Source organism: Anomaloglossus baeobatrachus, chromosome 2 (assembly GCF_048569485.1).
Source record: "Anomaloglossus baeobatrachus isolate aAnoBae1 chromosome 2, aAnoBae1.hap1, whole genome shotgun sequence".
In the NCBI taxonomy this organism is placed as follows: Eukaryota; Metazoa; Chordata; class Amphibia; order Anura; family Aromobatidae; genus Anomaloglossus; species Anomaloglossus baeobatrachus.
Genome location: NC_134354.1, coordinates 444,075,401 through 444,099,276, shown reverse-complemented (window position 1 = coordinate 444,099,276; position 23,876 = coordinate 444,075,401). Strand labels below are relative to the sequence as shown.

The window sequence follows — 23,876 nt, the reverse complement described above, 5'->3', positions numbered from 1 at the left end:
TTTGCTATAGTCCCACTAGTGCAAAGACATTTGCAGAGCACGTCTGCCTGCATTGCACACTACAACTTTTTTAAACTAAGCAATTTTACTAGCAAACACTCAGTGTACCTAGTGGCATCCTATACGTGGCTATTGGACTTTGCTATAGTCCTACTAGTGCCAAGACATTTGCAGAGCGCATCTGCCTGCGTTGCACACTCCAACTAATTATAACTAAGCCATTATACTAGCACACACTCAGTGAACCTAGTGGCATCCTATACGTGGCTATTGGACTTTGCTATAGTCCCACTAGTGCCAAGACATTTGCAGCACGTCTGCCTGCGTTGCACACTCCAACTAATTATAACTAAGCCATTATACTAGCACACACTCAGTGTACCTAGTGGCATCCTATACGTGGCTATTGGACTTTGCTATAGTCCCACTAGTGCCAAGACATTTGCAGCACGTCTGCCTGCGTTGCACACTCCAACTAATTATAACTAAGCCATTATACTAGCACACACTCAGTGTACCTAGTGGCATCCTATACGTGGCTATTGGACTTTGCTATAGTCCCACTAGTGCCAAGACATTTGCAGCACGTCTGCCTGCGTTGCACACTCCAACTAATTATAACTAAGCCATTATACTAGCACACACACAGTGTACCTAGTGGCATCCTATACGTGGCTATTGGACTTTGCTATAGTCCCACTAGTGCCAAGACATTTGCAGCACGTCTGCCTGCGTTGCACACTCCAACTAATTATAACTAAGCCATTATACTAGCACACACTCAGTGTACCTAGTGGCATCCTATACGTGGCTATTGGACTTTGCTATAGTCCCACTAGTGCCAAGACATTTGCAGCACGTCTGCCTGCGTTGCACACTCCAACTAATTATAACTAAGCCATTATACTAGCACACACTCAGTGTACCTAGTGGCATCCTATACGTGGCTATTGGACTTTGCTATAGTCCCACTAGTGCCAAGACATTTGCAGCACGTCTGCCTGCGTTGCACACTCCAACTAATTATAACTAAGCCATTATACTAGCACACACTCAGTGTACCTAGTGGCATCCTATACGTGGCTATTGGACTTTGCTATAGTCCCACTAGTGCAAAGACATTTGCAGAGCACGTCTGCCTGCATTGCACACTACAACTTTTTTAAACTAAGCAATTTTACTAGCAAACACTCAGTGTACCTAGTGGCATCCTATACGTGGCTATTGGACTTTGCTATAGTCCTACTAGTGCCAAGACATTTGCAGAGCGCATCTGCCTGCGTTGCACACTCCAACTAATTATAACTAAGCCATTATACTAGCACACACTCAGTGAACCTAGTGGCATCCTATACGTGGCTATTGGACTTTGCTATAGTCCCACTAGTGCCAAGACATTTGCAGCACGTCTGCCTGCGTTGCACACTCCAACTAATTATAACTAAGCCATTATACTAGCACACACTCAGTGTACCTAGTGGCATCCTATACGTGGCTATTGGACTTTGCTATAGTCCCACTAGTGCCAAGACATTTGCAGCACGTCTGCCTGCGTTGCACACTCCAACTAATTATAACTAAGCCATTATACTAGCACACACTCAGTGTACCTAGTGGCATCCTATACGTGGCTATTGGACTTTGCTATAGTCCCACTAGTGCCAAGACATTTGCAGCACGTCTGCCTGCGTTGCACACTCCAACTAATTATAACTAAGCCATTATACTAGCACACACTCAGTGTACCTAGTGGCATCCTATACGTGGCTATTGGACTTTGCTATAGTCCCACTAGTGCCAAGACATTTGCAGCACGTCTGCCTGCGTTGCACACTCCAACTAATTATAACTAAGCCATTATACTAGCACACACTCAGTGTACCTAGTGGCATCCTATACGTGGCTATTGGACTTTGCTATAGTCCCACTAGTGCCAAGACATTTGCAGCACGTCTGCCTGCGTTGCACACTCCAACTAATTATAACTAAGCCATTATACTAGCACACACTCAGTGTACCTAGTGGCATCCTATACGTGGCTATTGGACTTTGCTATAGTCCCACTAGTGCCAAGACATTTGCAGCACGTCTGCCTGCGTTGCACACTCCAACTAATTATAACTAAGCCATTATACTAGCACACACTCAGTGTACCTAGTGGCATCCTATACGTGGCTATTGGACTTTGCTATAGTCCCACTAGTGCCAAGACATTTGCAGCACGTCTGCCTGCGTTGCACACTCCAACTAATTATAACTAAGCCATTATACTAGCACACACTCAGTGTACCTAGTGGCATCCTATACGTGGCTATTGGACTTTGCTATAGTCCCACTAGTGCCAAGACATTTGCAGCACGTCTGCCTGCGTTGCACACTCCAACTAATTATAACTAAGCCATTATACTAGCACACACTCAGTGTACCTAGTGGCATCCTATACGTGGCTATTGGACTTTGCTATAGTCCCACTAGTGCAAAGACATTTGCAGAGCACGTCTGCCTGCATTGCACACTACAACTTTTTTAAACTAAGCAATTTTACTAGCAAACACTCAGTGTACCTAGTGGCATCCTATACGTGGCTATTGGACTTTGCTATAGTCCTACTAGTGCCAAGACATTTGCAGAGCGCATCTGCCTGCGTTGCACACTCCAACTAATTATAACTAAGCCATTATACTAGCACACACTCAGTGAACCTAGTGGCATCCTATACGTGGCTATTGGACTTTGCTATAGTCCCACTAGTGCCAAGACATTTGCAGCACGTCTGCCTGCGTTGCACACTCCAACTAATTATAACTAAGCCATTATACTAGCACACACTCAGTGTACCTAGTGGCATCCTATACGTGGCTATTGGACTTTGCTATAGTCCCACTAGTGCCAAGACATTTGCAGCACGTCTGCCTGCGTTGCACACTCCAACTAATTATAACTAAGCCATTATACTAGCACACACTCAGTGTACCTAGTGGCATCCTATACGTGGCTATTGGACTTTGCTATAGTCCCACTAGTGCCAAGACATTTGCAGCACGTCTGCCTGCGTTGCACACTCCAACTAATTATAACTAAGCCATTATACTAGCACACACTCAGTGTACCTAGTGGCATCCTATACGTGGCTATTGGACTTTGCTATAGTCCCACTAGTGCAAAGACATTTGCAGAGCACGTCTGCCTGCATTGCACACTACAACTTTTTTAAACTAAGCAATTTTACTAGCAAACACTCAGTGTACCTAGTGGCATCCTATACGTGGCTATTGGACTTTGCTATAGTCCTACTAGTGCCAAGACATTTGCAGAGCGCATTTGCCTGCGTTGCACACTCCAACTAATTATAACTAAGCCATTATACTAGCACACACTCAGTGTACCTAGTGGCATCCTATACGTGGCTATTGGACTTTGCTATAGTCCCACTAGTGCCAAGACATTTGCAGCACGTCTGCCTGCGTTGCACACTCCAACTAATTATAACTAAGCCATTATACTAGCACACACTCAGTGTAGCTAGTGGCATCCTATACGTGGCTATTGGACTTTGCTATAGTCCCACTAGTGCCAAGACATTTGCAGCACGTCTGCCTGCGTTGCACACTCCAACTAATTATAACTAAGCCATTATACTAGCACACACTCAGTGTACCTAGTGGCATCCTATACGTGGCTATTGGACTTTGCTATAGTCCCACTAGTGCCAAGACATTTGCAGCACGTCTGCCTGCGTTGCACACTCCAACTAATTATAACTAAGCCATTATACTAGCACACACTCAGTGTACCTAGTGGCATCCTATACGTGGCTATTGGACTTTGCTATAGTCCCACTAGTGCCAAGACATTTGCAGCACGTCTGCCTGCGTTGCACACTCCAACTAATTATAACTAAGCCATTATACTAGCACACACTCAGTGTACCTAGTGGCATCCTATACGTGGCTATTGGACTTTGCTATAGTCCCACTAGTGCCAAGACATTTGCAGCACGTCTGCCTGCGTTGCACACTCCAACTAATTATAACTAAGCCATTATACTAGCACACACTCAGTGTACCTAGTGGCATCCTATACGTGGCTATTGGACTTTGCTATAGTCCCACTAGTGCCAAGACATTTGCAGCACGTCTGCCTGCGTTGCACACTCCAACTAATTATAACTAAGCCATTATACTAGCACACACTCAGTGTACCTAGTGGCATCCTATACGTGGCTATTGGACTTTGCTATAGTCCCACTAGTGCCAAGACATTTGCAGCACGTCTGCCTGCGTTGCACACTCCAACTAATTATAACTAAGCCATTATACTAGCACACACTCAGTGTACCTAGTGGCATCCTATACGTGGCTATTGGACTTTGCTATAGTCCCACTAGTGCAAAGACATTTGCAGAGCACGTCTGCCTGCATTGCACACTACAACTTTTTTAAACTAAGCAATTTTACTAGCAAACACTCAGTGTACCTAGTGGCATCCTATACGTGGCTATTGGACTTTGCTATAGTCCTACTAGTGCCAAGACATTTGCAGAGCGCATCTGCCTGCGTTGCACACTCCAACTAATTATAACTAAGCCATTATACTAGCACACACTCAGTGAACCTAGTGGCATCCTATACGTGGCTATTGGACTTTGCTATAGTCCCACTAGTGCCAAGACATTTGCAGCACGTCTGCCTGCGTTGCACACTCCAACTAATTATAACTAAGCCATTATACTAGCACACACTCAGTGTACCTAGTGGCATCCTATACGTGGCTTTTGGACTTTGCTATAGTCCCACTAGTGCCAAGACATTTGCAGCACGTCTGCCTGCGTTGCACACTCCAACTAATTATAACTAAGCCATTATACTAGCACACACTCAGTGTACCTAGTGGCATCCTATACGTGGCTATTGGACTTTGCTATAGTCCCACTAGTGCCAAGACATTTGCAGCACGTCTGCCTGCGTTGCACACTCCAACTAATTATAACTAAGCCATTATACTAGCACACACTCAGTGTACCTAGTGGCATCCTATACGTGGCTATTGGACTTTGCTATAGTCCCACTAGTGCAAAGACATTTGCAGAGCACGTCTGCCTGCATTGCACACTACAACTTTTTTAAACTAAGCAATTTTACTAGCAAACACTCAGTGTACCTAGTGGCATCCTATACGTGGCTATTGGACTTTGCTATAGTCCTACTAGTGCCAAGACATTTGCAGAGCGCATCTGCCTGCGTTGCACACTCCAACTAATTATAACTAAGCCATTATACTAGCACACACTCAGTGAACCTAGTGGCATCCTATACGTGGCTATTGGACTTTGCTATAGTCCCACTAGTGCCAAGACATTTGCAGCACGTCTGCCTGCGTTGCACACTCCAACTAATTATAACTAAGCCATTATACTAGCACACACTCAGTGTACCTAGTGGCATCCTATACGTGGCTATTGGACTTTGCTATAGTCCCACTAGTGCCAAGACATTTGCAGCACGTCTGCCTGCGTTGCACACTCCAACTAATTATAACTAAGCCATTATACTAGCACACACTCAGTGTACCTAGTGGCATCCTATACGTGGCTATTGGACTTTGCTATAGTCCCACTAGTGCCAAGACATTTGCAGCACGTCTGCCTGCGTTGCACACTCCAACTAATTATAACTAAGCCATTATACTAGCACACACTCAGTGTACCTAGTGGCATCCTATACGTGGCTATTGGACTTTGCTATAGTCCCACTAGTGCCAAGACATTTGCAGCACGTCTGCCTGCGTTGCACACTCCAACTAATTATAACTAAGCCATTATACTAGCACACACTCAGTGTACCTAGTGGCATCCTATACGTGGCTATTGGACTTTGCTATAGTCCCACTAGTGCCAAGACATTTGCAGCACGTCTGCCTGCGTTGCACACTCCAACTAATTATAACTAAGCCATTATACTAGCACACACTCAGTGTACCTAGTGGCATCCTATACGTGGCTATTGGACTTTGCTATAGTCCCACTAGTGCCAAGACATTTGCAGCACGTCTGCCTGCGTTGCACACTCCAACTAATTATAACTAAGCCATTATACTAGCACACACTCAGTGTACCTAGTGGCATCCTATACGTGGCTATTGGACTTTGCTATAGTCCCACTAGTGCCAAGACATTTGCAGCACGTCTGCCTGCGTTGCACACTCCAACTAATTATAACTAAGCCATTATACTAGCACACACTCAGTGTACCTAGTGGCATCCTATACGTGGCTATTGGACTTTGCTATAGTCCCACTAGTGCCAAGACATTTGCAGCACGTCTGCCTGCGTTGCACACTCCAACTAATTATAACTAAGCCATTATACTAGCACACACTCAGTGTACCTAGTGGCATCCTATACGTGGCTATTGGACTTTGCTATAGTCCCACTAGTGCCAAGACATTTGCAGCACGTCTGCCTGCGTTGCACACTCCAACTAATTATAACTAAGCCATTATAATAGCACACACTCAGTGAACCTAGTGGCATCCTATACGTGGCTATTGGACTTTGCTATAGTCCTACTAGTGCCAAGACATTTGCAGAGCGCATCTGCCTGCGTTGCACACTCCAACTAATTATAACTAAGCCATTATACTAGCACACACTCAGTGTACCTAGTGGCATCCTATACGTGGCTATTGGACTTTGCTATAGTCCCACTAGTGCCAAGACATTTGCAGCACGTCTGCCTGCGTTGCACACTCCAACTAATTATAACTAAGCCATTATACTAGCACACACTCAGTGTACCTAGTGGCATCCTATACGTGGCTATTGGACTTTGCTATAGTCCCACTAGTGCCAAGACATTTGCAGCACGTCTGCCTGCGTTGCACACTCCAACGAATTATAACTAAGTTACATTGTCAGGGATATTTATTCTTTATTATTCTGCTGTTAATAAAGCTAGACCACCACTGCAATCTTCACCACCTCTCAATTTTTACTACCACATTTTCAGTCCACAATCTTGTCGCAATCAACATGAGTGGCAAAATGACAGATGCTGGTGGAAAGGGGAAGAGGCGTGGTGGAAAAGGCAAAAAAGGTTTTGTCAGTGGGGAAGGTGCCAAAGCTCCATTATCATCTGCTGAAGATAGACCATCTACTAGCAAAAGTAAGATGTCTACTACTTATTGTGGACAATCCGATGTGCTCCCTTTTTTACGGACACGAACAAGAGGAACAAAGGTAGATGATGGGCAAAAAAGGAAAATGCTTGAATGGATCTCAAGTGGTCCAACAAGTGCCCTCTCAGCCACTTCAAGTACCGCATCCAAAAAACACCATTCCTCTGAGTTGTCATCCCAATCACACTTGATTTCTCCCAGCTCTGAAGTCTCCATCAGCCCTGCACAGTATGGTGGAACTGAGATGGCTGAGTCTGCAGAGCTGTTCAGTCACACTATAGCCTGGGAATCAGAGGTCTGCTCCCAAGCTACAGTGAGTACAGAACAGGAAATGGTCTGCAGTGATGCCCAGAACCTTTGTGACTCAGATTCAGGCCGTGAGGACCAAGTTTCTGAGCATAATGTTGACCCTTTGTCACAAACTGTAACACCTGTGGTTATAGACAATGAGGAACATACTGATGAAGATGAGACGCAGATACCCGATTGGGATGACAACTTAAATATTCGGTCAGGGCAAGAAGAGGCTCGGTCTGAGGGGGAGGGGAGTGCGAACACAACAATTGATGATGACGTTCTAGATCCCACCTACTGTCAACCCCCAGTCAGGCACTCGAGGAGGTCAACAGAGGCGGTGGAGGAGGATGCAACCGACGACGAAGTTACCTTGCGCCTTCCTGGACAGAGTCGGAGCACTGGTAGCACGTCTACAACTGCATCCTCAGCCACCACTCTGCCTATGAGCATTATTCGTGGTGGATCAACAGGTCGCATGGCCTCTAAGCCTTGCCTAGCCTGGGCCTTTTTTCACATCGAAAAAGATCGCCCAACTCATGTGATATGTAACATTTGTCATGATTCTGTTAGTAGAGGTCAAAACCTCAGCAGTTTGACAACTTCTTCCATGAATCGTCACATGAATAAATATCATAAGTCCCGGTGGGAAGCTCACCGTGCTGCAATGCCGGCTAGCGGAGCGAACCATCCACCGCCCGCCCCTTCCAGTGCATCCGCGCGCTCTTCATCTTCTAGGACTGTGGGGACAGCTGTCACACCTGTTTTTCCACGCAAAACTTCCACCACTGTAACCGCAACAGGCAGTTTGCTTGTAAGGTCGTCAGTTGGTTTGGAAGGGGAAACAAGTGAGTGTGTACAGCTCTCTCAGACATCGATAGCACCAACGTTGGATGAAGGCAACATCATGTCTCCGCCTGCACTTTCCTCACAAACCTGCATTTTTCCAGGGACACCCTACTCAACACCGTCTACACACAGCAGCCAGATCTCTGTCCCTCAGATGTGGTCAAATAAAAGGCCACTTCCTCCGACCCATGACAAAGCTAAGAGGTTGACTCTATCCCTCTGTAAGCTGTTGGCTACCGAAATGCTGCCTTTCCGCCTAGTGGACACACAGGATTTTAGAGACCTTATGTCTGTCGCTGTGCCCCAGTACCAGATGCCTAGTCACCACTACTTCTCTAAGAAAGGTGTGCCCGCGCTACACCAGCATGTCGCACACAACATCACCGCTTCCTTGAGAAACTCTGTGTGTGAACGGGTGCATTTCACCACCGATACTTGAACCAGTAAGCATGGACAGGGACGTTACATGTCGCTGACTGGGCACTGGGTAACTATGGTGATAGATGGTGAAGGGTCTGCTGCACAAGTCTTGCCGTCCCCACGACTTGTGTGTCAATCCTCTGTCTGTCCAAGTTCCGCCACAGCTTCTGCATCCTCCACCTCATCTGGGTCCTCCACCTCCGCCCCAAGCCTGCCTGGTCAGGCCACCAGCGTTCTCACTGCGCAGAAGGAATCACGCACGCCTCATTACTATGCTGGCAGCCGAGCGCAACGGCATCAGGCGGTCTTTAGCTTGACATGTCTTGGTAATAAGAGTCACACAGCTGAGGAGTTGTGGTCAGCTCTGCGGTCCGAGTTTAATAAATGGTTGTCTCCACTCAACCTGCAGCCTGGTAAGGCCGTGTGCGACAATGCTGCAAACCTGGGTGCGGCCCTTCGCCTGGGCAAGGTGACACAAGTACCTTGTATGGCTCACGTGTTGAACCTTGTCGTGCAGCAATTTTTAACACACTATCCCGGCCTAGATGGCCTTCTGAACAGGGCACGAAAACTGTCTGCTCACTTCCGGCGTTCAAGCGCCGCAGCTGAGCGACTTGCATCGCTACAGAAGTCTTTCGGCCTGCCGGTTCATCGCCTGAAATGCGATGTGGCGACACGCTGGAATTCAACTCTCCACATGTTACAGCGACTGTGGCAGCACCGCAGAGCCCTGGTGCAATACGTCATGACGTATAGCCTGGGCCAACGAGATGCAGAGGTGGGGCAGATCACCCTGATGGAGTGGTCTCAGATCAAGGACCTATGCACCCTTCTGCACAGTTTCGACATGGCGACGAATATGTTTAGCTCTGACAATGCCATTATCAGCATGACGATTCCAGTCATTTACATGCTGGAGCACACGCTAAACACTATTCGGAGTCAGGGGGTGGGACAACATGAAGGGGAGGAACTACAGGAGGATTCATATGTGCAAGGGACAACAACATCACCAAGGTCCAGACGTTCATCATCACTAACGCAGCAGGCATGGGACCATGGGGAACAGGGATCGACAAGGGCGCATAGTAGCAGGCGAAATGTTGAGCAAGGTGCAGGAGAACATGAAGAAATGGAGGACGAACTGTCCATGGACATGGAAGACTCAGCGGATGAGGGAGACCTTGGTCAAATTTCAGTTGAAAGAGGTTGGGGGGAGATGTCAGAGGAAGAAAGAACGGGTAGCACCTCTATGCCACAAACACAGCGTGGACTTGGTCCGCATGGCTGCGCAAGACACATGAGTGCCTTTTTGTTGCACTACCTCCAACATGACAGTCGTATTGTCAAAATTAGAAGTGATGATGACTACTGGATTGCCACACTATTAGATCCCCGGTACAAGTCCAAATTTTGTGACATAATTCCAGCCATAGAAAGGGACGCACGTATGCAGGAGTATCAGCAGAAGCTGTTACTCGATCTTAGCTCGGCTTTTCCACCAAACAACCGTGCAGGTGCAGGGAGGGAATCTCCCAGTTGTAACTTGACAAACATGGGACGGTCTCGTCATCTTCACCAGTCTACCCGTACCAGTAGGACCGTATCTGGTGCCGGTAACAGCAATTTTATGGAATCTTTTCATAATTTTTTTAGACCCTCTTTTGCAAGGCCACCAGAGACAACAAGTCTGACACATACTCAACGGCTGGAGAGGATGATACAGGAGTATCTCCAAATGAACATCGATGCCATGACTGTGCAACTGGAGCCTTGCTCCTTTTGGGCTTCAAACATAGAAAAATGGCCAGAGCTCTCCAGTTACGCCTTGGAGATTTTGTCGTGTCCAGCTGCCAGCGTTGTCTCTGAACGTGTATTCAGTGCTGCTGGGTGTGTGCTGACAGATAAGCGCACGCGTCTGTCCAGTGACAATGTGGACAGACTGACGTTCATCAAAATGAACAAGTCATGGATCCAGAAGGAATTTACTACCCCTGTGTCATCCTGGGGAGAGTAAATGCTTGTGGATTTGGAATGTGCTTGATGCAAATCAAAACATCCTGTTTGCAACTAGGGCCCAAGTGCTGCCACTGATGGGGTGGGTGTCTGTGTGGCCCAATTTTTGGAAAAAAGGGAGACTCCGCTTGGAGTAACCCTTGCTTACATTGTTTTTAAAAGAAGCCAAGATGAACAAGTCATGGGTCAGCAAAGACTTTGCTACCTACCCCGGTGTCATCCTGGGGACAGATAAGAATGGCGTATTTTTGAATGTGCTTGATGCAAATCAAAACATCCTGTTTGCAACTAGGGCCCAAGTGCTGCCACTGATGGGGTGGGTGTCTGTGTGGCCCAATTTTTGGAAAAAAAGGGAGACTCCGCTTGGAGTAACCCTTGCTTGATGTGTTTTTAAAAGAAGCCAAGATGAACAGAGCTGGGATCAGCAAAGACTTTGCTACCTACCCCGGTGTCATCCTGGGGACGGATAAGAATGGCGTATTTTTGAATGTGCTTGATGCAAATCAAAACATCCTGTTTGCAACTAGGGCCCAAGTGCTGCCACTGATGGGGTGGGTGTCTGTGTGGCCCAATTTTTGGAAAAAAAAGGGAGACTCCGCTTGGAGTAACCCTTGCTTGATGTGTTTTTAAAAGAAGCCAAGATGAACAGAGCTGGGATCAGGAAAGACTTTGCTACCTACCCCGGTGTCATCCTGGGGACGGATAAGAATGGCGTATTTTTGAATGTGCTTGATGCAAATCAAAACATCCTGTTTGCAACTAGGGCCCAAGTGCTGCCACTGATGGGGTGGGTGTCTGTGTGGCCCAATTTTTGGAAAAAAAGGGAGACTCCGCTTGGAGTAACCCTTGCTTGATGTGTTTTTAAAAGAAGCCAAGATGAACAGAGCTGGGATCAGGAAAGACTTTGCTACCTACCCCGGTGTCATCCTGGGGACGGATAAGAATGGCGTATTTTTGAATGTGCTTGATGCAAATCAAAACATCCTGTTTGCAACTAGGGCCCAAGTGCTGCCACTGATGGGATGGGTGTCTGTGTGGCCCAATTTTTGGAAAAAAAGGGAGACTCCGCTTGGAGTAACCCTTGCTTGATGTGTTTTTAAAAGAAGCCAAGATGAACAGAGCTGGGATCAGCAAAGACTTTGCTACCTACCCCGGTGTCATCCTGGGGACGGATAAGAATGGCGTATTTTTGAATGTGCTTGATGCAAATCAAAACATCCTGTTTGCAACTAGGGCCCAAGTGCTGCCACTGATGGGGTGGGTGTCTGTGTGGCCCAATTTTTGGAAAAAAAGGGAGACTCCGCTTGGAGTAACCCTTGCTTGATGTGTTTTTAAAAGAAGCCAAGATGAACAGAGCTGGGATCAGCAAAGACTTTGCTACCTACCCCGGTGTCATCCTGGGGACGGATAAGATTGGCGTATTTTTGAATGTGCTTGATGCAAATCAAAACATCCTGTTTGCAACTAGGGCCCAAGTGCTGCCACTGATGGGGTGGGTGTCTGTGTGGCCCAATTTTTGGAAAAAAAGGGAGACTCCGCTTGGAGTAACCCTTGCTTGATGTGTTTTTAAAAGAAGCCAAGATGAACAGAGCTGGGATCAGGAAAGACTTTGCTACCTACCCCGGTGTCATCCTGGGGACGGATAAGAATGGCGTATTTTTGAATGTGCTTGATGCAAATCAAAACATCCTGTTTGCAACTAGGGCCCAAGTGCTGCCACTGATGGGGTGGGTGTCTGTGTGGCCCAATTTTTGGAAAAAAAGGGAGACTCCGCTTGGAGTAACCCTTGCTTGATGTGTTTTTAAAAGAAGCCAAGATGAACAGAGCTGGGATCAGCAAAGACTTTGCTACCTACCCCGGTGTCATCCTGGGGACGGATAAGAATGGCGTATTTTTGAATGTGCTTGATGCAAATCAAAACATCCTGTTTGCAACTAGGGCCCAAGTGCTGCCACTGATGGGGTGGGTGTCTGTGTGGCCCAATTTTTGGAAAAAAAGGGAGACTCCGCTTGGAGTAACCCTTGCTTGATGTGTTTTTAAAAGAAGCCAAGATGAACAGAGCTGGGATCAGCAAAGACTTTGCTACCTACCCCGGTGTCATCCTGGGGACGGATAAGAATGGCGTATTTTTGAATGTGCTTGATGCAAATCAAAACATCCTGTTTGCAACTAGGGCCCAAGTGCTGCCACTGATGGGGTGGGTGTCTGTGTGGCCCAATTTTTGGAAAAAAGGGAGACTCCGCTTGGAGTAACCCTTGCTTGATGTGTTTTTAAAAGAAGCCAAGATGAACAGAGCTGGGATCAGCAAAGACTTTGCTACCTACCCCGGTGTCATCCTGGGGACGGATAAGAATGGCGTATTTTTGAATGTGCTTGATGCAAATCAAAACATCCTATTTGCAACTAGGGCCCAAGTGCTGCCACTGATGGGGTGGGTGTCTGTGTGGCCCAATTTTTGGAAAAAAAGGGAGACTCCGCTTGGAGTAACCCTTGCTTGATGTGTTTTTAAAAGAAGCCAAGATGAACAGAGCTGGGATCAGCAAAGACTTTGCTACCTACCCCGGTGTCATCCTGGGGACGGATAAGAATGGCGTATTTTTGAATGTGCTTGATGCAAATCAAAACATCCTGTTTGCAACTAGGGCCCAAGTGCTGCCACTGATGGGGTGGGTGTCTGTGTGGCCCAATTTTTGGAAAAAAAGGGAGACTCCGCTTGGAGTAACCCTTGCTTGATGTGTTTTTAAAAGAAGCCAAGATGAACAGAGCTGGGATCAGGAAAGACTTTGCTACCTACCCCGGTGTCATCCTGGGGACGGATAAGAATGGCGTATTTTTGAATGTGCTTGATGCAAATCAAAACATCCTGTTTGCAACTAGGGCCCAAGTGCTGCCACTGATGGGATGGGTGTCTGTGTGGCCCAATTTTTGGAAAAAAAGGGAGACTCCGCTTGGAGTAACCCTTGCTTGATGTGTTTTTAAAAGAAGCCAAGATGAACAGAGCTGGGATCAGCAAAGACTTTGCTACCTACCCCGGTGTCATCCTGGGGACGGATAAGAATGGCGTATTTTTGAATGTGCTTGATGCAAATCAAAACATCCTGTTTGCAACTAGGGCCCAAGTGCTGCCACTGATGGGGTGGGTGTCTGTGTGGCCCAATTTTTGGAAAAAAAGGGAGACTCCGCTTGGAGTAACCCTTGCTTGATGTGTTTTTAAAAGAAGCCAAGATGAACAGAGCTGGGATCAGCAAAGACTTTGCTTCCTACCCCGGTGTCATCCTGGGGACGGATAAGAATGGCGTATTTTTGAATGTGCTTGATGCAAATCAAAACATCCTGTTTGCAACTAGGGCCCAAGTGCTGCCACTGATGGGGTGGGTGTCTGTGTGGCCCAATTTTTGGAAAAAAAGGGAGACTCCGCTTGGAGTAACCCTTGCTTGATGTGTTTTTAAAAGAAGCCAAGATGAACAGAGCTGGGATCAGCAAAGACTTTGCTACCTACCCCGGTGTCATCCTGGGGACGGATAAGAATGGCGTATTTTTGAATGTGCTTGATGCAAATCAAAACATCCTGTTTGCAACTAGGGCCCAAGTGCTGCCACTGATGGGGTGGGTGTCTGTGTGGCCCAATTTTTGGAAAAAAGGGAGACTCCGCTTGGAGTAACCCTTGCTTACATTGTTTTTAAAAGAAGCCAAGATGAACAAGTCATGGGTCAGCAAAGACTTTGCTACCTACCCCGGTGTCATCCTGGGGACGGTTAATTATGGGGTATTTTTGAATGTGATTGATGCAAATCAAAACATCCTGTTTGCAACTAGGGCCCAAGTGCTGCCACTGATGGGGTGGGTGTCTGTGTGGCCCAATTTTTGGAAAAAAAGGGAGACTCCGCTTGGAGTAACCCTTGCTTGATGTGTTTTTAAAAGAAGCCAAGATGAACAGAGCTGGGATCAGGAAAGACTTTGCTACCTACCCCGGTGTCATCCTGGGGACGGATAAGAATGGCGTATTTTTGAATGTGCTTGATGCAAATCAAAACATCCTGTTTGCAACTAGGGCCCAAGTGCTGCCACTGATGGGGTGGGTGTCTGTGTGGCCCAATTTTTGGAAAAAAAGGGAGACTCCGCTTGGAGTAACCCTTGCTTGATGTGTTTTTAAAAGAAGCCAAGATGAACAGAGCTGGGATCAGCAAAGACTTTGCTACCTACCCCGGTGTCATCCTGGGGACGGATAAGAATGGCGTATTTTTGAATGTGCTTGATGCAAATCAAAACATCCTGTTTGCAACTAGGGCCCAAGTGCTGCCACTGATGGGGTGGGTGTCTGTGTGGCCCAATTTTTGGAAAAAAAGGGAGACTCCGCTTGGAGTAACCCTTGCTTGATGTGTTTTTAAAAGAAGCCAAGATGAACAGAGCTGGGATCAGGAAAGACTTTGCTACCTACCCCGGTGTCATCCTGGGGACGGATAAGAATGGCGTATTTTTGAATGTGCTTGATGCAAATCAAAACATCCTATTTGCAACTAGGGCCCAAGTGCTGCCACTGATGGGGTGGGTGTCTGTGTGGCCCAATTTTTGGAAAAAAAGGGAGACTCCGCTTGGAGTAACCCTTGCTTGATGTGTTTTTAAAAGAAGCCAAGATGAACAGAGCTGGGATCAGCAAAGACTTTGCTACCTACCCCGGTGTCATCCTGGGGACGGATAAGAATGGCGTATTTTTGAATGTGCTTGATGCAAATCAAAACATCCTGTTTGCAACTAGGGCCCAAGTGCTGCCACTGATGGGGTGGGTGTCTGTGTGGCCCAATTTTTGGAAAAAAAGGGAGACTCCGCTTGGAGTAACCCTTGCTTGATGTGTTTTTAAAAGAAGCCAAGATGAACAGAGCTGGGATCAGGAAAGACTTTGCTACCTACCCCGGTGTCATCCTGGGGACGGATAAGAATGGCGTATTTTTGAATGTGCTTGATGCAAATCAAAACATCCTGTTTGCAACTAGGGCCCAAGTGCTGCCACTGATGGGGTGGGTGTCTGTGTGGCCCAATTTTTGGAAAAAAAGGGAGACTCCGCTTGGAGTAACCCTTGCTTGATGTGTTTTTAAAAGAAGCCAAGATGAACAGAGCTGGGATCAGCAAAGACTTTGCTACCTACCCCGGTGTCATCCTGGGGACGGATAAGAATGGCGTATTTTTGAATGTGCTTGATGCAAATCAAAACATCCTGTTTGCAACTAGGGCCCAAGTGCTGCCACTGATGGGGTGGGTGTCTGTGTGGCCCAATTTTTGGAAAAAAAGGGAGACTCCGCTTGGAGTAACCCTTGCTTGATGTGTTTTTAAAAGAAGCCAAGATGAACAGAGCTGGGATCAGGAAAGACTTTGCTACCTACCCCGGTGTCATCCTGGGGACGGATAAGAATGGCGTATTTTTGAATGTGCTTGATGCAAATCAAAACATCCTGTTTGCAACTAGGGCCCAAGTGCTGCCACTGATGGGGTGGGTGTCTGTGTGGCCCAATTTTTGGAAAAAAAGGGAGACTCCGCTTGGAGTAACCCTTGCTTGATGTGTTTTTAAAAGAAGCCAAGATGAACAGAGCTGGGATCAGGAAAGACTTTGCTACCTACCCCGGTGTCATCCTGGGGACGGATAAGAATGGCGTATTTTTGAATGTGCTTGATGCAAATCAAAACATCCTGTTTGCAACTAGGGCCCAAGTGCTGCCACTGATGGGGTGGGTGTCTGTGTGGCCCAATTTTTGGAAAAAAGGGAGACTCCGCTTGGAGTAACCCTTGCTTACATTGTTTTTAAAAGAAGCCAAGATGAACAAGTCATGGGTCAGCAAAGACTTTGCTACCTACCCCGGTGTCATCCTGGGGATGGATAAGAATGGCGTATTTTTGAATGTGCTTGATGCAAATGTAGCTGTGAAGTGTACAACTGGGGCACAACTGCTGCCACTGAAGGGGTGGGTGTGTGTGTGGCCCAATTTTTGGAAAAAATGGAGACTCCGCTTGGAGTCACCTTGCGGTGTTTTACATGATTTTAGAAGGGCGTGCCATGCCTATATCTGTGTGTCCTCCTCTTTTTCCTTGTCCAGCTGTTTTGTTTTCGCATGAGTATATGTCCTTGTCACTTTCCAATGTGTTTGAGTTGTTTGTCACCTTTAGGACACCTTTGAGGGTGTTTTCTAGGTGTTTTTCTGTGTTTGTGATTGCCTGCCATTGTTTCCTATGCAGTTCGAGTTCGGTTCGTCGAACGTTCGACGAACCGAACTCGAACGGGAGGTCCGTTCGGCGAACCAACCTCGAGCCGAACCGCGACCGGTTCGCTCATCTCTAGTTGTTGGGTTCTCACTTTCTCCTAAACCACATGCTTTGAGACCAGGAACTGCTGTAGATTTCAAGACTGTTCGCTCTTTGTGATTGCCAACTTCATATCTGCACATGAGTATAGAGAGTCAGGCTTTTTACTTGCTGGCTTCATCTATTTTTCTTAAATAATGCGCCGAACCTGTTTGGGCATAGAAAGCTGTGTTCCTAGAGATTATTCATTACAGAATCTTAGATATATTCTAAAAATAATTAATGGGTTTTACACTTTAATGTGTGGGTTAAAAAATGGTAATTTACATAAACATTCTGCTTTACTTCATGTATTGTAATTTATGTTCTAATTTAATCATTACAATATTGTCCTGTATGTTTCCCCACTGGCTATTAGAGTATTCAATATAGACTGAACCTTCTAGTATTCTGTAGTATTCTATAGCTCTATTACTGGCTTTTCTGTATAGACTGAGATAAAATAGACAGTCATGTTATTATTTTAAGAGAGCTAATCAGTTAATAACCTCTATTTTTGCAATTGTCTTATTTAAGGCAGGATTAGACACTACATATAATGATAAAGCTGTTTTTTTTTATTTTTCACACTATTGGGGTATGTTCATATGTCTCATTTTTGCCTATTCTAATGAATGGGAACAACATATTAAAAAATGCATAAAATAGCACGCTAAAACACTGCAAAATTGCGCATTTTTTGTGCAGTGTTTTTTCTTTTAAGGAACAGATTTTTTTATGCAGAAATGTCTACAGCAAATACCTAACATGTGCACGTACCCTAAAGGGGATTTGCCATCTATTGACTGTATCCATATCGGTTGGTTTATCCATTGTAAATACATACGGTATTTATTTTATTTTGCAGGCATTCCAAGACTATGAGGTATCCATCACATGGCATAAAGTAACCTCTTAAATTCAGTCCAAATATTATTCATCCACCAGAATTGAAAGGTAAATCTCTACTATGTGACTATGTGCAATAATACTAAGAAGGTTATGAATTCATAAGGAAGGGTGTATACATATATTTATAGACATTTTTGACACGATGAGCTATCAATATTTAGAAAAACTGTAAGTCCTCCACCAGAGTATATTGACATTTTTCCAAAAGTTGAGGCAGCCTACAGAAGTGGCTATAATGAGCGCCTCAACAAGGAAAAACGAAATGAAAGTCAGGTGAAATATTGATTTCAAAATAAGGAGAAAAACTTTAACAGGTTCAAGGATGCACTGCAATGTTAAAATATTTTGTCAATAATTGTCGAGGATAAAGGATTTCACATTTCATTTATATCCTATTGTTCATATATTATTTATTGCTAAGAATGTAAGGTCTTTTGTATCTGAAATGTTTAGTTGTAAACAGTGGTGTAACTAGAGTTCGATGGGCCACGGTGCAAAATTCGGACCTGGGCCCCCTTGTCCTATGACCCCGCCCCCCTCAGGGTACAGAATTACGCTGAGACTTGGCTCTTTGACCCAACAACCGCCTTTTCCATACTCCGATATTACGATATAATATCAAAAATTATAATGGATCTCATAGTCCTCCATATATTATAATGCACCCCCATAGTTATCCATGTTTTATAATGCAATCCCCATAGTCCTTCATATCATATAATGCATCTCATAGTCCTCCACATATTATAATACACTCCCCATAGTTCTCCGTTTATTATAATACATTCCCCATAGTCCTCAATGTATTATAATACACTCCCCATAGTCCTCTGTTATGATCTGGTCACCGTGGATGATCACAAAATTCCCATAAGCAGAAAAAACACAAGAGTAGTTGGAACCTGAGCTGACCGCAATCCCCTATCTGTCAGACCACACTAAAAGTAGCCGTGGAACGTTTCTAAACACACCTAGATGCCACGTCCCAACCGGAGAAACTTACCACACCTCACAGATAGAAATGAGGTAACCTATCTTGCCTCAGAGTAGTCCCCAAAGGAATAGCAATCCGCCAACATATAGAGCCAACGGTGATGTAAGAAATACAATACACAGATAGGAAATATAGATTAGCAAAGGCAAGGCCCGACTTCCTAGATAGGACAGGAAAGGAAAGAAAACTGATTGTGGTCAGTGCAAAAACCCTGCGGAAAAATACCAATCTCCTGATAAGAAAAATACTGAGACCCCACTATATCAGGTACTCTTGTAAATAATGGGAGAAACAAAATACCAAAAATAACACAAGAAATACAAAAGTGCAAATAATCAAATAGAACATGGAGAATCTCCCTTTTCTTGCAGTGAGACCTGCAGAGGGGGAACCCCCATGCTCATCAAAACAGAAAGACAATTCCTCTACTGGAAGAAAACAGACTTAAGCAAAACAAAAAGAAAAACAAACACCCTTAGGTGTGGATCAGGCAATAAAGCAAATAACTTGCAACTTATCTGGAATGGGACAGGCACAGGATAAATGGAAGGACAACTCCAAGCCAATTCAGAGACAGAGGAACAACATCTATAACCGGCCCCAGCCAGCAGACACTGCTCTTCTATATAACCCAGGCTGATCTGCAATTGGGCTTTCCAAACTCCCAATTAACTTCCACACCTTTTGAGGCACAGTCAGCTTCAACCCCAGTCCTGACTACCAGAGGAAGCTCCAAACCATCACCCCCTCGGATGACATTCACAACAGTCCTCCATATATTATAATACAGTCACCATAGTCCTCCCTACATTATAATGCACCCCATAGTCCTCCATATACAGTTAGGTCCAGAAATATTTGGACAGTGACACAATTTTCGCGAGTTGGGCTCTGCATGCCACCACATTAGATTTGAAATGAAATCTTGACAACAGAATTCAAGTGCAGATTGTAACGTTTAATTTGAAGGTTTGAACAAAAATATCTGATAGAAATTGTAGGAATTGTACACATTTCTTTACAAACACTCCACATTTTAGGAGGTCAAAAGTAATTGGACAAATAAACCGAACCCAAACAAAATATTTTTATTTTCAATATTTTGTTGCGAATCCTTTGGAGGCAATCACTGCCTTAAGTCTGGAACCCATGGACATCACCAAACGCTGGATTTCCTCCTTCTTAATGCTTTGCCAGGCCTTTACAGCCTCAGCCTTCAGGTCTTGCTTGTTTGTGGGTCTTTCCGTCTTAAGTCTGGATTTGAGCAAGTGAAATGCATGCTCAATTGGGTTAAGATCTGGTGATTGACTTGGCCATTGCAGAAGGTTCCACTTTTTTGCACTCATGAACTCCTGGGTAGCTTTGGCTGTATGCTTGGGGTCATTGTCCATCTGTACTATGAAGCGCCGTCCGATCAACTTTGCGGCATTTGGCTGAATCTGGGCTGAAAGTATATCCCGGTACACTTCAGAATTCATCCGGCTACTCTTGTCTGCTGTTATGTCATCAATAAACACAAGTGACCCAGTGCCATTGAAAGCCATGCATGCCCATGCCATCACGTTGCCTCCACCATGTTTTACAGAGGATGTGGTATGCCTTGGATCATGTGCCGTTCCCTTTCTTCTCCAAACTTTTTTCTTCCCATCATTCTGGTACAGGTTGATCTTTGTCTCATCTGTCCATAGAATACTTTTCCAGAACTGAGCTGGCTTCATGAGGTGTTTTTCAGCAAATTTAACTCTGGCCTGTCTATTTTTGGAATTGATGAATGGTTTGCATCTAGATGTGAACCCTTTCTATTTACTTTCATGGAGTCTTCTCTTTACTGTTGACTTAGAGACAGATACACCTACTTCACTGAGAGTGTTCTGGACTTCAGTTGATGTTGTGAACGGGTTCTTCTTCACCAAAGAAAGTATGCGGCGATCATCCACCACTGTTGTCATCCGTGGACGCCCAGGCCTTTTTGAGTTCCCAAGCTCACCAGTCAATTCCTTTTTTCTCAGAATGTACCTGACTGTTGATTTTGCTACTCCAAGCATGTCTGCTATCTCTTTGATGGATTTTTTCTTTTTTTTCAGCCTCAGGATGTTCTGCTTCACCTCAATTCAGAGTTCCTTAGACTGCATGTTGTCTGGTCACAGCAACAGCTTCCAAATGCAAAACCACACACCTGTAATCAACCCCAGACCTTTTAACTACTTCATTGATTACAGGTTAACGAGGGAGACGCCTTCAGAGTTAATTGCAGCCCTTAGAGTCCCTTGTCCAATTACTTTTGGTCCCTTGAAAAAGAGGAGGCTATGCATTACAGAGCTATGATTCCTAAACCCTTTCTCCGATTTGGATGTGAAAACTCTCATATTGCAGCTGGGAGTGTGCACTTTCAGCCCATATTATATATATAATTGTATTTCTGAACATGTTTTTGTAAACAGCTAAAATAACAAAACTTGTGTCACTGTCCAAATATTTCTGGACCTAACTGTATTATAATACACTCCCCATAGTCCTCCACATATTATAATACACTCCCCATAGTCCTTCATATATTTTAACACACTCCCCATAGTCCTCCATAGATTATAATACATTCCCCATAGTCTTCCATATAGTATAATACACTTCCCATAGTCCTCCATATATTATAATATACTCCCCATAGTCTTCCATATAATATAAAACAGTCCCCATAGTCTTCCATATAGTATAATACACTTCCCATAGTTCACCATATATTATAATACACTCCCCATAGTCCTTCATATTTTATAATACAGTCCCCATAGTCCTCCATGCATTACAATGCACCCATTGTCCTCCATATATTATAATACACTCCCCATAGTCTTCCACATATTATAATATACTCCCCATAGTCCTTCATATATTATAAAACACCCCCAATAGTCCTCCATATATTATAATACACCCTCCATAGTTCACCATATAGTATAATGCACCTCCATAGTTCTCCATGTATTATAATGAACCTCCATGATCCTGCATATAGTTTAATGCATCCCATGATCCTCCATGTATTATAATACACTTCCCATATTCCTCCATATAGTATTATGTAGCTCAATATAGTATTAGGTGCCCTCATATATTATTATGCAGCCCCCATATACCATTATGCAGCCCCATGTAGTAGAATACAACCCCAATCTCGTTTAATGCAGCCCCCATAGTCATCTGGCGACCGTGAGTTAATACATAAATTCTCATTTCTCGTTCCCTCGCTGATCAGGTCTCCTCAGCATGTCCACTGTTCTGCCACTCTGCCCATCTCAGCACAGCACGCAGTAGTGACGTCATCGCGCTCCTTTGTGTTGACACGTCAAAGTGGAGACAAAGCGGGAGAATGATAAGAGAGTGACCGCACTGCTCACTCTCTCATCATTGCTGTTAATTGTAATCTGCAATGCTGATATAATTAAAAGTGCGATCCAAGCCACTGGCTTAGGTCCTTGGGCCCACTGAACCCCTGGGCCCGGCAACCTCTGTGATCACGATAATTCCGCCCCTGGTTGTAAAAGCCTTGTGATCTTTAAAGGGAATATATCACCAGGTTTTTGTTGTTCCAACTGAGATTAGCACAATATAGAGACATAGACAACGATGTGATTTTGATAAAACACTGTTTTACCTGTTTTGCCTGTTGAAGATCTGCTAGTCATCTCATTGATGATGTAGTCCTCCATAATTATGAGCTGCAGCTAATCCCACCCTTGTCATTGATTGACAACTTTCTGCCTATTCAAAGAAATTAGAGAGAGGGCTCCAGAAGATTTTTTTAATCCCTTAATGATTGTCAATGTACTGTATATTAAAATGGCAGCCATTGAGGTGCCTTATTCCTCACTGCCAATTTAAAACGGTGGCGAGAAGTAAGGGTGTAGCACACCTCAGAGTGGGAAAATCTTCGGGAATGGCTTAGACCCTGGAGATCACGGGATCAGCGTTATTCAACAAATAACGATGATCACATAAAAAAAGTAAGATCCACCTTAAAAATACTTTCTTCCTCTTCTGTTATGATCAAATATTTCAGAGGCGAGAGAAATGATGTCCACAGGTCCTCCACAGTACCTTGGTACCATAAAAGTCATCCCCCCTGGCCCTACTCTTCTTCCCATTGTAAAATGGTGGTCGCATGCTCTGTGTTTCAGCCAGCCGGCATCCAGTAATGTCAGGAGCCAATTTAATTGGTTCCTGACATTTGATTACTGTGATACACCTTGGCACAGTGATCAAAACCCCAATATCTTGTAAAGGACAGAACTTGGGCTGTACCTCAGTCTTTTAGTTGTTTTGGGAGAGAAAAGAGATATACAAGTGCTGTCAGTGAAAACAAAAAAATAATTCTCTAGATAAATTTAAAAAAAAACCTTTCCCAATTATCTAATCACCTCCCCCCGATTACCTTCCACCCTTTGATTCCCTTAAATCAGATTATTATTTTTTTGTTAAGTAATTTTTGTTTTCTTTCTTAGCTAGGGTCAAGATTATGCTTAGGGATAAAAAAAAAAAGAATAAAAAAAGGAAAAAATGGATGTCTCCAGTGTAAAATTAAAAATCTAATTTATTAGAACAAATTAAAATCCATGTTGTGATGATGTCACTCAAACGCGTTGCAGACACTGGGCCTTTGTTCACTGAGTGTCAAACTGTTAAATGGGAAAACATTTGAAATACAACCAACCAATCATGGAAAAATTGCTACTTAGTCAAGGTACATTGGAATCAGGTTATACACTTCATGCTAGGAAGAGCCAGAAAAAAACAGAGACAGAAACAATTGTCTTGAAGTTATATAAAAAAGAATATATAAAAAAATAAAAAAAAATACTACTGTTAGAGTAGCTTTATTTTTTTA

At 44.6% G+C, this 23,876-nt stretch overlaps 1 protein-coding gene across 4 annotated transcripts in view; it reads left to right on the top strand.

Annotated features, from left to right (window-relative positions):
- The window catches only part of SRRM3 (serine/arginine repetitive matrix 3), an 800,697-nt gene that overhangs the window by 305,725 nt on the left and 471,096 nt on the right, over positions 1-23,876 (top strand). For all 4 annotated transcript variants that reach the window (XM_075336281.1, XM_075336283.1, XM_075336280.1 and 1 more), the window contains one exon: positions 17,954-18,042. The gene's annotated coding sequence lies outside the window, so the exon portion shown is untranslated. The remainder of the gene's footprint in view (positions 1-17,953; positions 18,043-23,876) is intronic.